We start from the raw sequence: 12,349 nt of genomic DNA, 5'->3' as shown, positions 1-12,349 counted from the left end.
TATGTGTATTAGGGAAGGGGAACTCGTGGCATGGGCCATAAATTATAAAAAGTCGGCTAAAAACAAACAAACAAAAAAAAAAACCAGCGTCTCCTTCGAGCCGGAATCGAACCAGCGACCTAAGGATGCCTCTTGCCAGGAAGTCAGCTACAGTCCTCCGCTCTACCAGCTGAGCTATCGAAGGGACAGGCGAACCGCCTCTGCCCCTTGAGATTCAAACTCAAGAACCCGAGCAGGCACAGCCACTGGTTGGAGGTCGAATAGCGCATGCGTATTCGGGGACCGGGGGAGGGGAAGGGAGTGACTGTGTATTGTTTCGCGCGTGCGCAGAAAGACAACGCGGCTACCCTCCGCGGGATTCTGACGGACGGGGGAAGGGTCCCCCCTGCTCGCGTGTCCCGGGCTGGTGGTCCCGGGACTCAGAGTCCGACGCCATCTTCCGTTACTACCCTATTTCGGGGGCAGCTGTCGAGAGTGGCCTTGCCGCTCTGTGATCTGTACGTCCCCTCGGCCCCTCTCCCCGTGGAGGGCCAGTGGCGCAATGGATAACGCGTCTGACTACGGATCAGAAGATTGTAGGTTCGACTCCTGCCTGGCTCGGATTTTTGTCACAATAGATTTTAAAAAAACCAAAGATGACTTCTTCAAGGTCCCTCAGATCACAAACGCCCAGAGTATTTTACCACACTCTGAGCTCAGAAAGCTGTTGCGCGTCGTTCCCGGGACCACCCAGGCGAACTCCCGAGCCTGAGGAGACGCCCCCGGGAGCGCCCGCGGCCCAGGGAGGAGGCGGCGCCGGGGCCGGCAGCGCGAGCGAGCCCCGCCCCCGCCCCGCCCCCGCCCCGCCCCCGCCCCGCCCCGCCCCCGCCCCGCCCCCGCCCCGCCCCCGCGGCTCCGCGTACGAAGCCGCGTGAGGTAGCCGGGAGGTGAAGCCTGCAGTGCCCCTGACGAAGCTGCTGGAAACCCCAAGGCTGCTTTTGCTGCAGCTTCCTGCTTCGGGTCTTGTCAAACAGTTGAAGACTTCAGTCGTAGGTCGCTAGAGAAACTGCCCACGCACGCTCCCGACGGTGCAGGGGAAAGAGTTACGGTTACTTACAAGGTCTCTTTCATCCGGTTCCTGTTTCACGTTTCCTCGTAACCAGGGTCCTGAGCCCCTCCCCGGTTGTAAGCACAGGGTAAAAAACCATCTGCTTAAAGGCTTGGGTTCTGCCCTCAAGGGTTTTTTGGGTTTTTTTGTTTTGTTTTTGTTTTTGTTTTTCACCAAAAGGGTGTAATGTGGGTTTGAAGAAACTGAGTTTTTATTTTGAAGTTCTTGATCTTATCTGTGGGGAGTAGTTTAGAATTATCTCTTAAATCTCTCCAAGTAAGGAAGGCAGCAATTCCCCCAAAGTAAAAGCTTTAATAAAATGTAAAATTGGAGAAGAGATAAATTAGGGAGGAGAAAATGTGGAGTTACAGGAAAGAACTAGTTTTTAAGTGGGAAAGCTGCTTTCTAAAGGCTACACAAAACGGCCAAAGGAAGTTAAAAATCTGGGAGTGAGGGGACACCAGTACGTACCATTTGAACAAAATGATGGTGGGTTTTATTTTTGTTTCCTAGTGAACATTTTACCATTTTTGAACGTAACAAAGCTGATACATGTTTAAAGTTACATAGTGTTTCTTTTTGAGAGTTAGAAAGAAATGACCTCTATGGGAAGTTGGGAACATATGTTGCACCCCTCCCCCTAAGTTTGTTGACAGAACCTTGAAAATTAAGCCACGAGGAAAGAGCCTCCATCTTACTCCTACTTTCTCCTCGTTTTACAAGGGAGGGCTTTATTATTTGCAGAGGTCAAGGGCATGGCCATCACTGCACTGTGGGTGAAACTCGGGCCTCCTGGTCTAACCCTTCTTGCACTTTTCCCCCAGCAGCCAACCAGAGTAACACCCTCCAAGAGGGCCAAGGTAGTGCATGATTTCTGGCTCCCTTACTATGATAGAAATTCACACAGGGCTAATGTAAATCAGACATTTGTTATAGCCTACAGGGGTGTCCCAAGACACCTTGTTTCCTTTCTTGGGAAACCGAGAAGGAAATGTAGCTGGGCTTCCTTCAGGTTTGTCTCTCAGTGTCTTACTCTCTTTCTCTAGTGCTCACAGTTGGCAACATGGTGCTTCTCCCCGCCTCCAGGTCCCCAAATTCCTGATGGTTTCCCCTCACAATCTATTGCTGTAGATCAAATGTTTGTATCTCACACACACACACACACACACACACACACACACCCAAATTCATGTGGAAAACCTAATGCCCAAGGTAATGGTTTTAGGAGGTGGAGGTCTGTGAGGGATAATTAGGACCTGAAGGTGGAGTCATTATGAATGGGATTAGTGCCCTCATAAAAGAGGCCCCTGAGAGATTTCCCCTCCCCGCCACTGTGTTTTGGCAGAGTGAGAAAGAAGTTCAGCAGTCTGCAACCTTGGAAGAGGGTCCTCACCAGAACCTGATCATGCTGGCACCCTGGTCTTGGATTTCCAGCCTCCAAAACTGTGAGAAACAAAATATCTATTGTTTATAAACTACTAGGTCTGTGTTGTGTTGTTACAACAGCCTAAATAAACTAAGATATCTATCAACCAGAGACCCACTTCCCTTTCTCAATTCTGACTGCAAAACTCTTCATTGTTCTGGCTTCAGTTAAATGCTCACCCTTAATCCCCAAACAGGGGTCAGGATTACATGCAGCCATCAGGGCTGGCTCACTTATAGTCATATGGTCGGGCACGTATGTTTGCACTCTTCAGTGAAGAGCTAATAAAGATAAAAAGAAAAAAATCTTTGCAGCATGAAAGATAAAAGTAGTTGCAATCAGCAAACTTGAGATTTTAAATAATTTCTGGGATGTGGAATGCAAATGAGGTTACGTAGACACATAACCTAGAATGGAGAAAAACACAGCTCAGAATACACATTCCAGAAGCTAGCAGAGACAGGACTATTCTCCCCATGGAGCTCACAAGAGGATCCAGGCACAGAGGCAACAGCACAAAGGTCAGAGGGCCCTAACATTTTGCAGCAGCTGCTGCATTTGTCCCAGGTAGAGCTGCTCAGAGAACTACTTAAGCAGAGTAGATTTGCCTGGGAAGAGCCCATAGGGTGAATATAGGGCTGGGGAGAGGGGCAGAGTAGAGCCTAATAATAGAGGTGGAGAGAAAGAAAGGCCATCCCACCCTACTCTCAGAGTATGACTCTCCTTGTGTTAGTAGTTTAGGGGATTTGAGGGCAGCATGGCTATTTCCTCCCATGCACTATTAATGTAAAAGCCTGTGTCCACAGTACCAGCTATTTTACAGATACAAATCAGTGTAGTCCTTTATTCATGAATATGAACAAATATCTACCAGACATTTGAGAGGAAACAAAAGAGAAAGTCCAAGGTAAACACTCAACAACTGATTCAAGAGGAAACAGATTATACAAGGAATAGTACAGAACTGTTTTTTGAATTGCTAATTGGTATCCTTAGGGACATCTAAGAGGCTATTGCAGTAATAAAAACCAGAACAAATATCCTGATACTTAAAAAGGAGCAATGAGAAAATAGTTGCATTCTTGAAAACTAAAAATGTTTGCCAAGGTGAAAAATAACGTATTGGTCATGGCTAAAGATCAAATTTGGAGATATAGAAGGTAGAATGGAAAATATCTTCCAGGAAACAAAAACAGCAGAAAATATAAGAGCATGGGGGATAGGCCTGGAAGACATAGACTTTAGAGTTTCAGAAAGAGAAAGTAGAGAAAATGCATGGGAAGGAGCAGAAGACATTAGTAATAAATCAAAAGTGACCTCCAAATACAATGAATGAAAAACAACCAGGCCCGGACAGCCTAGTGAAATGTAAAAGCATTGAGGATAAAGATGAAACCCTAAAGGCTTTCAGAGATGGGGACAACAACAAACAAAAATAGGCTAGCTACAAAGGAACGAGAATCAGATTATGATCAGGCTTCTCAGCAAAACTGGATGCTAGAACACCATAGAGCAAGACCCTTGAAGTTCTGTGGGGACATAACTTTGAACCCAGATTGTATAATCAATATAAGCAGCAATCACCTATGAGAACAAATAGTTCACACTTGTGTTATAAAATTTAAATCCTAGGGTTCTTTTCTCAAATAAAAAATAAACATTACTTGAAGATGTTATACTGATGGGATTCTCTGGGAGCAGAAGCTGACACAGAACTGGAGTACAAAATTATAGTGGTGAATAACATCTGTGAATGGAAAAGGGGAGAGCACAGTATTAGATAGTCACTTTTCTCAAAAAGCAAGCCAAAGATAATTAGAAGTTTCTGGGAAAAAAAAACTCTATAAAGAATTCATGGTCCAAATATAAAGCAAACTAAAATTTGGCACAATTTTGAGAGATTGATGGCATATATTATGGACTAATTTTCCCCTCCCCTCTCCAAATTCTAATACTAAAGCCCTAACCCTCAGTACTTCATAATGTGAGTGTATTTGGAGATAGGGACCTTTAAAAAGGTCCTTTTGACCTTTAATGAGGTCATTAGGGTAGGCCCTTATCCGTTATAACTAACATTCTCATAAGAAGGGACTAGGATGCATGGAGAGACAAGCATATGAACACACAGCAAGAAGGTGGCCATCTGCAAGCTAAGGAGAGAGCTCTCAGAAGAAATCAAACCTACTGAAACCTTTATCTTAGACCTAGCCTCCACAACTGTGAGAAAATAAATTTCTGTTGTTTAAGTCACCCAGTCTATGTTTTTTTTTGTTTTTGTTTTTGTTTTGTTTTTAGTCTATGGTATTTTTTAAGGCAACCCTAGGAAACTAATATAAGATTGATGAGGGAAAAGGAATATGCTTTCTTTTCTGTATTTGTTGGTATTGTTTGCATTTGTGTTTAACTATATGCAAGTTATTTTATATAATATGCGGGGCAGTTTCATAATTGTCATCTAATAAGAATTGCTTAGAAGTGAAGGAACTGATGACCAAAGATATGAAATGACTTACGTTCAGGGACAGAATTGAGTAATGGCATATGAGATCTCAGATCTATTGAGTCACCAGCTAGGATTCTCCTTAGTACTAGTTGGTCTTCCTGTTCTCAACTGGACACTTGAGTTAGAGAGACTGGACTGTGGGACTGCTTCCTAGGAGGAAGGAAGTTGAAAGGCAGTTTCTGATGTTAGGCAAGGTTATACAATGACAGGACATTCTGGGAGTAGCAGTGTTCCATTTATTAAAGAGAAGTCTCTTCTTACCTCTGGAACTCAAAGATAAAATCCCTAAGATTTGTTAACAGTGGTGTTCCACAAAATTTATTTAAGATACCCTGAGATCTGAAGGAAAAAGAAAACATTGTTCAACTTGAAAAATACCTCACATATAGGCACATGAAACAACTTTGAAGTTCTTCCTTTCAGGTGAGGAAAACATTCCATAGATCAGGAAGCTCTATCAGGAAATGTTAAATAATTTCTTCAGTATGATTCTCCAGATTGGGGGAGCAGGGCTGAACTCAGAAATACTGATTGCTCATACATGGCTTTCTATAAATGTATACTGTCTCCAAGAAAGATTCCACAAGACTGGAATGAGAACATGTGCTTATTGTGAGAAACCCAGAGATAACATTTCCAAGGTCAGAAAGGGAACCATTCTGGAGAACTCCGGGGGAGATATAGTGGATTTGTGTTATTTGCATTAGTTAGGTTCTACATAGTTACCAGAAACAGTGGTTTGGTGAATACTGAACCATCACTCCTAGGGGAAATAAAAGTTTAAGTTCCTGTTCACATTTTTGTTAAGTGATCAGTATGTGTTTGGTGTGTTAGCATTTAGATACCGTATTTGATATATATTATTGTGAATGACCATGAAATAAATTTCCCTAACAAGTAGGGAAATTTGCAAGTATGGAATCTGCGAATAATGGGGATTAATTTCATTATCAGGCAAAACTAAATCTTGAATTATATGACAAATCACTATGTCAAAAGATCTTAATGAGACTAACCCCCAGCCCCCTACCTCCATTAAGGAGGTTAACAGGAACCATTTGTACTACAGGGAGATTGCAAGACCAATCCATCCAATTCCCAGGGCTCCATAAGACTTCGAGTTCATATGCAGTCTTTCACACTCAGAAAGAATAGAACTGTCACTTTGTTCATACAGTATCTTTCCCAAAGGTATGATTTCGGGGGCTGGGACTGGGAAAAGATGTTGCAGAGATTTTTTTCAGAGATTGATATTTATTCCTTTACTAAACATTTATTCAATCTCTACTATGTGCCAGGTACATATGTTCTAGTGCTGAGGATGCAGCAGTAAGCAAAACAGCCACAAATTTCTACTCTGATGGAACATAGATTTTGAAGGACAGACAACAAATTGATAATAAATGATATATAGAGTAGGTTCAACAGTGGTGAGTGCCAAAGGAAAAAATAAAGCACAGGTAAATCCAGAGTGTGGAGGGTACTGTGCTCTTCACAATGGCAAATTGACATAGTCTACCAGAAACAAAATAAATTACTGCAACACACACACACACACACTTATTTTAAATGGTGGGAGATAAAGTTCCAGTTCCTATAGGAAAAATTTGTTTGCCAAATTGTATTTCCAATGAAGAAATAATAAAGGATTGCTAATTTAGACATCTGACATAAATAATGGTATATGTTTACTAATAGAAACTTCACAATATGTACTTTATTTTGTACAATGGAGAGATTCAGTATAATTTCACTTTTATTTATTTTTATTTATTTTTTTTATTATTTATGATAGTCACAGAGAGAAAGAGAGAGGCAGAGACATAGGCAGAGGGAGAAGCAGGCTCCATGCACCAAGAGCCTGATGTGGGATTCGATCCCGGGTCTCCAGGATCACGCCCTGGGCCAAAGGCAGGCGCTTAACCGCTGTGCCACCCAGGGATCCCTAATTTCACTTTTATTATGAATAGATAAAGTCAAGAAAAGATTATACATCTATTGTATGAGTGAAATTGAAATGCCTTATTTTTATATATAATAGCAAATGTTCTCATCACAATCTTGTGTAATCAGAATAATGGAATAGAATGAATCAACTTGGATTTATAGACTTATGGTATTCACTTTTAGTGCAGGAGGGACAAATTCAAATGTAAACACTGTTTTTATATTAAATATGTAGTTGTATCTAACTTTACAGTATTCAAATGCCTTAGGGTGGCATAGTAATTAAGTAGACAGGCCTTAGAGCTAGACAACTTGAGTCCAAATGCTGGTTCTCTTGTTTTTTTTTAAAGTTGTAGGCTAATTAATAGCTCCAATGTTTCCATCTGTGAAATGAGGAACAATAGTACCAAATTCATAGGTTTGCTGTGAGGCTTAAATGAATTAATCTATATTAAGCACTTAGAATACTATCTGGCACATAGTAAGTGCCGTATATATGTTTGCTATTCAAAAACATATTAAAAGTTTTCTTCTCACTGTCTACCATCCTGGAAAATTTTGGCAGGAACTTTACCAGAATTTTTAGTCAGGATTGCTAACTGATATCAACTACTCTAGAATCACTTTCCACCCACTTGATTAATATTGCAGTTATTCACTGGTCAGACAAGAGAAAGTGGCAGCCAGCTACCAAGTCCACTCAGGCTTCCCAAGTAAAGAAATGCTGCTGGGAGGAGGAGGAGGGAAGTGGAAGAAGAAGAAGAGACAGAAATATTTGGGAATTTGCTCTTACATATTTTGAGGATTTTGAGGATTTGCTTTTGAAGAAGACACTGAAAATTAAGAAAGGGAGGGATCCCCCAGAGGAATCTTAAGCTAAAAAGGGCAGTTAAAGAGAAAGGTACATAATAAATGGAGTGTGTATTTTTTTTTTTTTAAATAAGAGAACTCTGGGAAGGATTTGGGAGAGGGTTAGTTTTCAGGAAGGACAAATGTAGTTAGAAATAAAGATCACCATGAAGAGGCAATATAGTGCATTTGAAGACCAGCCTGCTCTACCTCTTAGGGGCTAGGTGATCCTGGCAGAGTTACTTAAACTTTCTGTGGTTTAGTTTGTTAGTCTGGAGATGAGGACTGATAATACTTGTCCCATAGATAGTGTATTAACAATATATAAATATATAAAGCTAATAAGTTCTTAGGGCAGCCCTGTGACTATTGGTTATTATTGTTCATTTGATAGATTTATTTTTAATTCGTGAAAGAATCAATCATCTTGTTCAAATACAAATACTCCTGTGATCCTAAAAGCCATCACTTCCCACCTCCTTTCAAATCCTTCAGTTTGGGGAATGGGATATGCTAAGACAAGAGATAAGAGAAAACAAAGAAAATCAGAAGACAAGCAGGGAAATTAATCATTATTAATTTTCTATTAAAACTTTGCCCTCTTCCTCAGAATAACCTGTATCTTTCAGGTTTTGGTACCTAAAATTTTACTTTCTAAGTATACTATATATTGAATCTAAAAAATAAATCCCAGGGGTGCCTAGGTGGCTCAGTCAGTTAAGTGTCTGCTTTGGGCCCAAGTCATGATTGGGGATCCTGGGAACAAGCCCCATGTAGGGTACCCTACTCAGTGGGGAGTCTGCTTCTCCTCCCTCTGACCCTCCCCCTTGCAAGTGTGCACTCTCTCTCCCTCAAATGAGCAAATAAAAAATCTTATAAAAATAAATTCCATGCTAAATATATTTTTAAAACTTTTGAAATGAAGGCATTTTGTATAAAACTGTTAATGTTAATAAGTTAATATGTAAACTTAATATTTTTCAGTTCCTAATGGCTTTCACCTGTTCCTTTTAAATCTAGGTTAGTTTTGAAATATTGCTTTCTGCAATTATAATAAATAATCCTGAAAAATGCCAGTTTAGTAAATAGCTAATGTATACCTGCCTGAATAGATCATTCTTAAATTAAGAAAATGTTGGAATTTCATTCTCAAAGTGAAAATCTACACTAAAAATTTTCCCCTCAATCATTTTTCACCAGAAAAGAAAGTGCATTATAGATCTCTGAGAAGAGATGAATCTGGACAACATTTCAGTAGTGGAGATTATTTGGGCACCAGAGCAGCTTATTCAGAAAGATAAAACCTTCACCAGGTAAGATCCCCTTTTCCTGGGCCTGGGAGTAAGGATGTGCCTGGGGTGCTCTGAGACATTGAAGATGATGATAAGATTTTCAGCTATTAGAAAGCTGAGTTGGCAGCCCTAGCAATGTGCAGAATGTGTTAACAGCTGTCCTATTACTGTTGATTTGATTCTGGGAATTTAGTTTTGCTTCTTGGGTATAGCCCTGAACAGCATGAAAATTCCAGAAAGTTGTATCACACCGATTCATTTGACACTGAGCATGTTTAGGTCTCTTTTTGAAGAAAAGCTTTTTTTTTCTTCCAGAAATGGCATATGTTGTTAAGAATTAATCAGTCAACAGGGATTTATTAGTTTCTACTTCATTTTTAGCAGTGCACAAAATACAGATATAAATTCTGACCCTATGATGTTCTGGAAATCACTGCACATTTGAGCCTTCTACAATTTGGAAATGGCTTCATTATACAGAAACTGGTTATACATGATTTAATCTAAATTTCTAGTCCTTTTGAGTTTAGAACTTCTCAGAAATAATATACAGATAAATGTTACTTTGGTGCTTAGGAGGAGTACTGGCTGGAAAAAGAGGGGTTTTGGAGAGGAGGACTTTGTTTCTTGAATAAAGGTTTTTCTTTGTTGGAGGAGGACTAGTGATCTGGAGGTAGGTTTGCCTTCATATCAATGAGGAATAAGAGAGGGGAAGAGCTGAAATTTTTTAAAAAGATAATTCTGTAATTGGGTCAGACTTGATTGGGTGCCAAGCTACCATGAATTTTATATTAATTAAATTGTTTTGTTAATATACTAAGCCTCCCTGAAAACAAGATTCTAGCAACTTTTGCATTTCTAGCAGCTAGGAATTTCTCCATTCTATGACACAAGTTAAACATTTATCCATTTAACAAATATTCCCAGGCTGTCTACCATGAATCAGGTACCATGAATCATTATCTTAAGCACTGGGGATTCAGCAGAACACAAAAACAGCCAAAATCTTTGCCTTCATGGCAAGCAGAGACAGACAATAAGCAAGTATTAAAATATGTTAGTGAAAGGTACTAAGGAAAAAAGTATAGGATAGGAAGCGTGAGGTAGGGTACAGTTCTAGGTTTGGGAAAGCCTATGAAGAAGTGACATCTGAGAAAAGATATTGGAAAAGTCTCTTCATGGTCTAAATACATTATATGTTCTAAATTAATTCTGACTCAGGCCTGCAGTTTGACAAAATAGTGAGAAATTTCACCTCAGCCAGGTTTTGAGAGTCCCCAGCCCAGTTCCTAGGGATGTATGGGGTCCTCGCAGTTTCTGTCTTCCTCCTCCAAGTGCATTTCCAGTCCCTCATCTTGCTCCAGCCTGGGTACTCCTGAGGTCTCTGTGTCCAACCCTGCACGGTTCCTTTGAGGGGCCAGGTGTGTGTACAGGAATCTTTTGTTATGGCTAAAAAGCTATGACTTAATTTTGTCTCTCAGGCATCGAAATGCTATCTCATTGGAGGGGCTCTCCCCTGTGGGCATGTTGCCAGTGAACTGGGGAGACCCTGGGGCCTTGGCCCAGCCCATCATAAAGATATTGCTGAAGGTTATTGATCTCCTCATGGGAAAGAATTCAAGGACAGACACAACGCAGTGGATAAGTAACACAAGTGGGAAAGTTCATTAAAGCTAAAGTATATTCACCAGATGTTAGAGAAGGTGACCCAAAGAGAGAGCTGCACACCCTGGAGTTTGGGTTTCTATCTTCTATTGACTGTTGCAAACTAGGGAGTGGAATATTCCTTACTTGGGGCAGGGATTTTTTGGAAGCAGTTTTGGACTTTTCTTCCTTATTTGGACGGGGGTTTCCTGACATGGTGTCCACCATCTTGGGCCTCACTGGTTTGATCTGGCTTCTTGTGGAGTGCTGCCAGGACAGGCCTCTGACTTTCCTGATAGCTGGCCATGACTTCCTCATTGCTGGGCTCCAGGTGTCCTGTTAGAATTTAACTAACTGCCTACTCTGAGACACAAGTCTGGGGCACTCTGGGAACTCCCCTCAAAACTCCCAAACCCATCTTTAACCTACTTCTCCTCCTCAAGTTTCAGCATTTATCTTTCTAACAGCCCTTCAATTAGCCCAAGCACCCAAACAAAAGCCTGGGTGGTGGTTTTTCAGGTGTCTCTCTACCTTTGTTTTTAACCTCCAAGGTTATCCTAGGCTATCCTAGCAAAGAATTGACCTTTCTAAGATGAATCCCAGAAGGAGAGCCCTCATTCCTTTGAGTCTTACTAAGGACAAAACAAAATTAATGTCTCAAATTACCTTGCCATGCATTCCAATAATGAAATGTGGTCACTATGAATTATTTCTATTTGTTAATACACTCAGAATTATTTGAAATATACTCTGTTCCCCTTTGGCCTATTAGCATTTTGATGATTTGTGCTTGAATTTGGCATGGAGGAAGGAAGACATTCCTTTAAGAATATTGTTACCAAGACTGCTATTATCTGCTATCTCTCCCTGCCCCACCAGTTGAGGGTAGATTTACAATACTTCAGGTTAGGTAAAAAAACAAGTAAATGTAGAGATGGAGTTGATAGTTGCCAGCAGAGAGATTAGGAGATTAAAACAGAGGAGTGGGGGTCAAATGGAAGAAAGGTAGGAGTGCAAGAAGGGAGAAGAACCAGAGAGATGGAGTACTTAGAAACAGGGAACAGAAGGGTCCGAGGAGAAAATGAAGCTAGATGCTCAGGATGAAGGAATTAAAAAAAGAAATCTAGAATAAGGAGTGAGGTTAATAAAGAAACAAGTGAGGAGCATTGACTCTATTAAACTCATACAATCTGAAGGTCAGAGTTTGACATGGATGTCACTGGGCAAAAATCAAGGTGGTGGTAGGGCTGAATTTCTTTTTTTGGGGGGAGGCTCTAGAGCAGAATCCACTTCTTTAAGTTTTCCAGCTTTTAGAGTTTGCCTGCATACTCTGGTTTATGGACCCTTTCCTCCTCCAACTTTAAAGCATATCTCTGATCATTCTTCTATAGTCACATCTCTTATAGCTGGGAAAGATTCTCCATTTCTGATGAGTCATGTGATTAGATTGTGCTCACTTGGATAATCAAGATGCCTTTTTCCATTAAAGGTGACATATTTGCTGGTTCTGGGAGTTAGAATAAGTACATCTTGGAGGGGGCATCATTGTGCCAAACATAAAGATTTTGTAGCCCCAATTGGAACCCCCTCTGTAGATCAAA

At 40.8% G+C, this 12,349-nt stretch overlaps 2 non-coding genes across 2 annotated transcripts; one reads left to right on the top strand and one right to left on the bottom strand.

The window, feature by feature from the left end:
• Positions 1-91: 91 nt before the first annotated feature.
• TRNAY-GUA lies at positions 92-184 on the bottom strand. The gene is made up of 2 exons: positions 148-184; positions 92-127 (listed from the first exon to the last, which is right to left on the bottom strand). It is a non-coding gene; the product is annotated as a tRNA-Tyr (tRNA).
• Positions 185-527: 343 nt separating this feature from the next.
• On the top strand, positions 528-600 carry TRNAR-ACG. The gene has a single exon. It is a non-coding gene; the product is annotated as a tRNA-Arg (tRNA).
• The last annotated feature ends 11,749 nt before the right edge of the window (positions 601-12,349 follow it).

This window comes from Canis lupus, chromosome 29 (assembly GCF_011100685.1).
Source record: "Canis lupus familiaris isolate Mischka breed German Shepherd chromosome 29, alternate assembly UU_Cfam_GSD_1.0, whole genome shotgun sequence".
In the NCBI taxonomy this organism is placed as follows: Eukaryota; Metazoa; Chordata; class Mammalia; order Carnivora; family Canidae; genus Canis; species Canis lupus.
The sequence above is the reverse complement of the archived record's forward strand: the minus strand, read 5'-3'. Positions and strand labels throughout refer to the sequence as shown.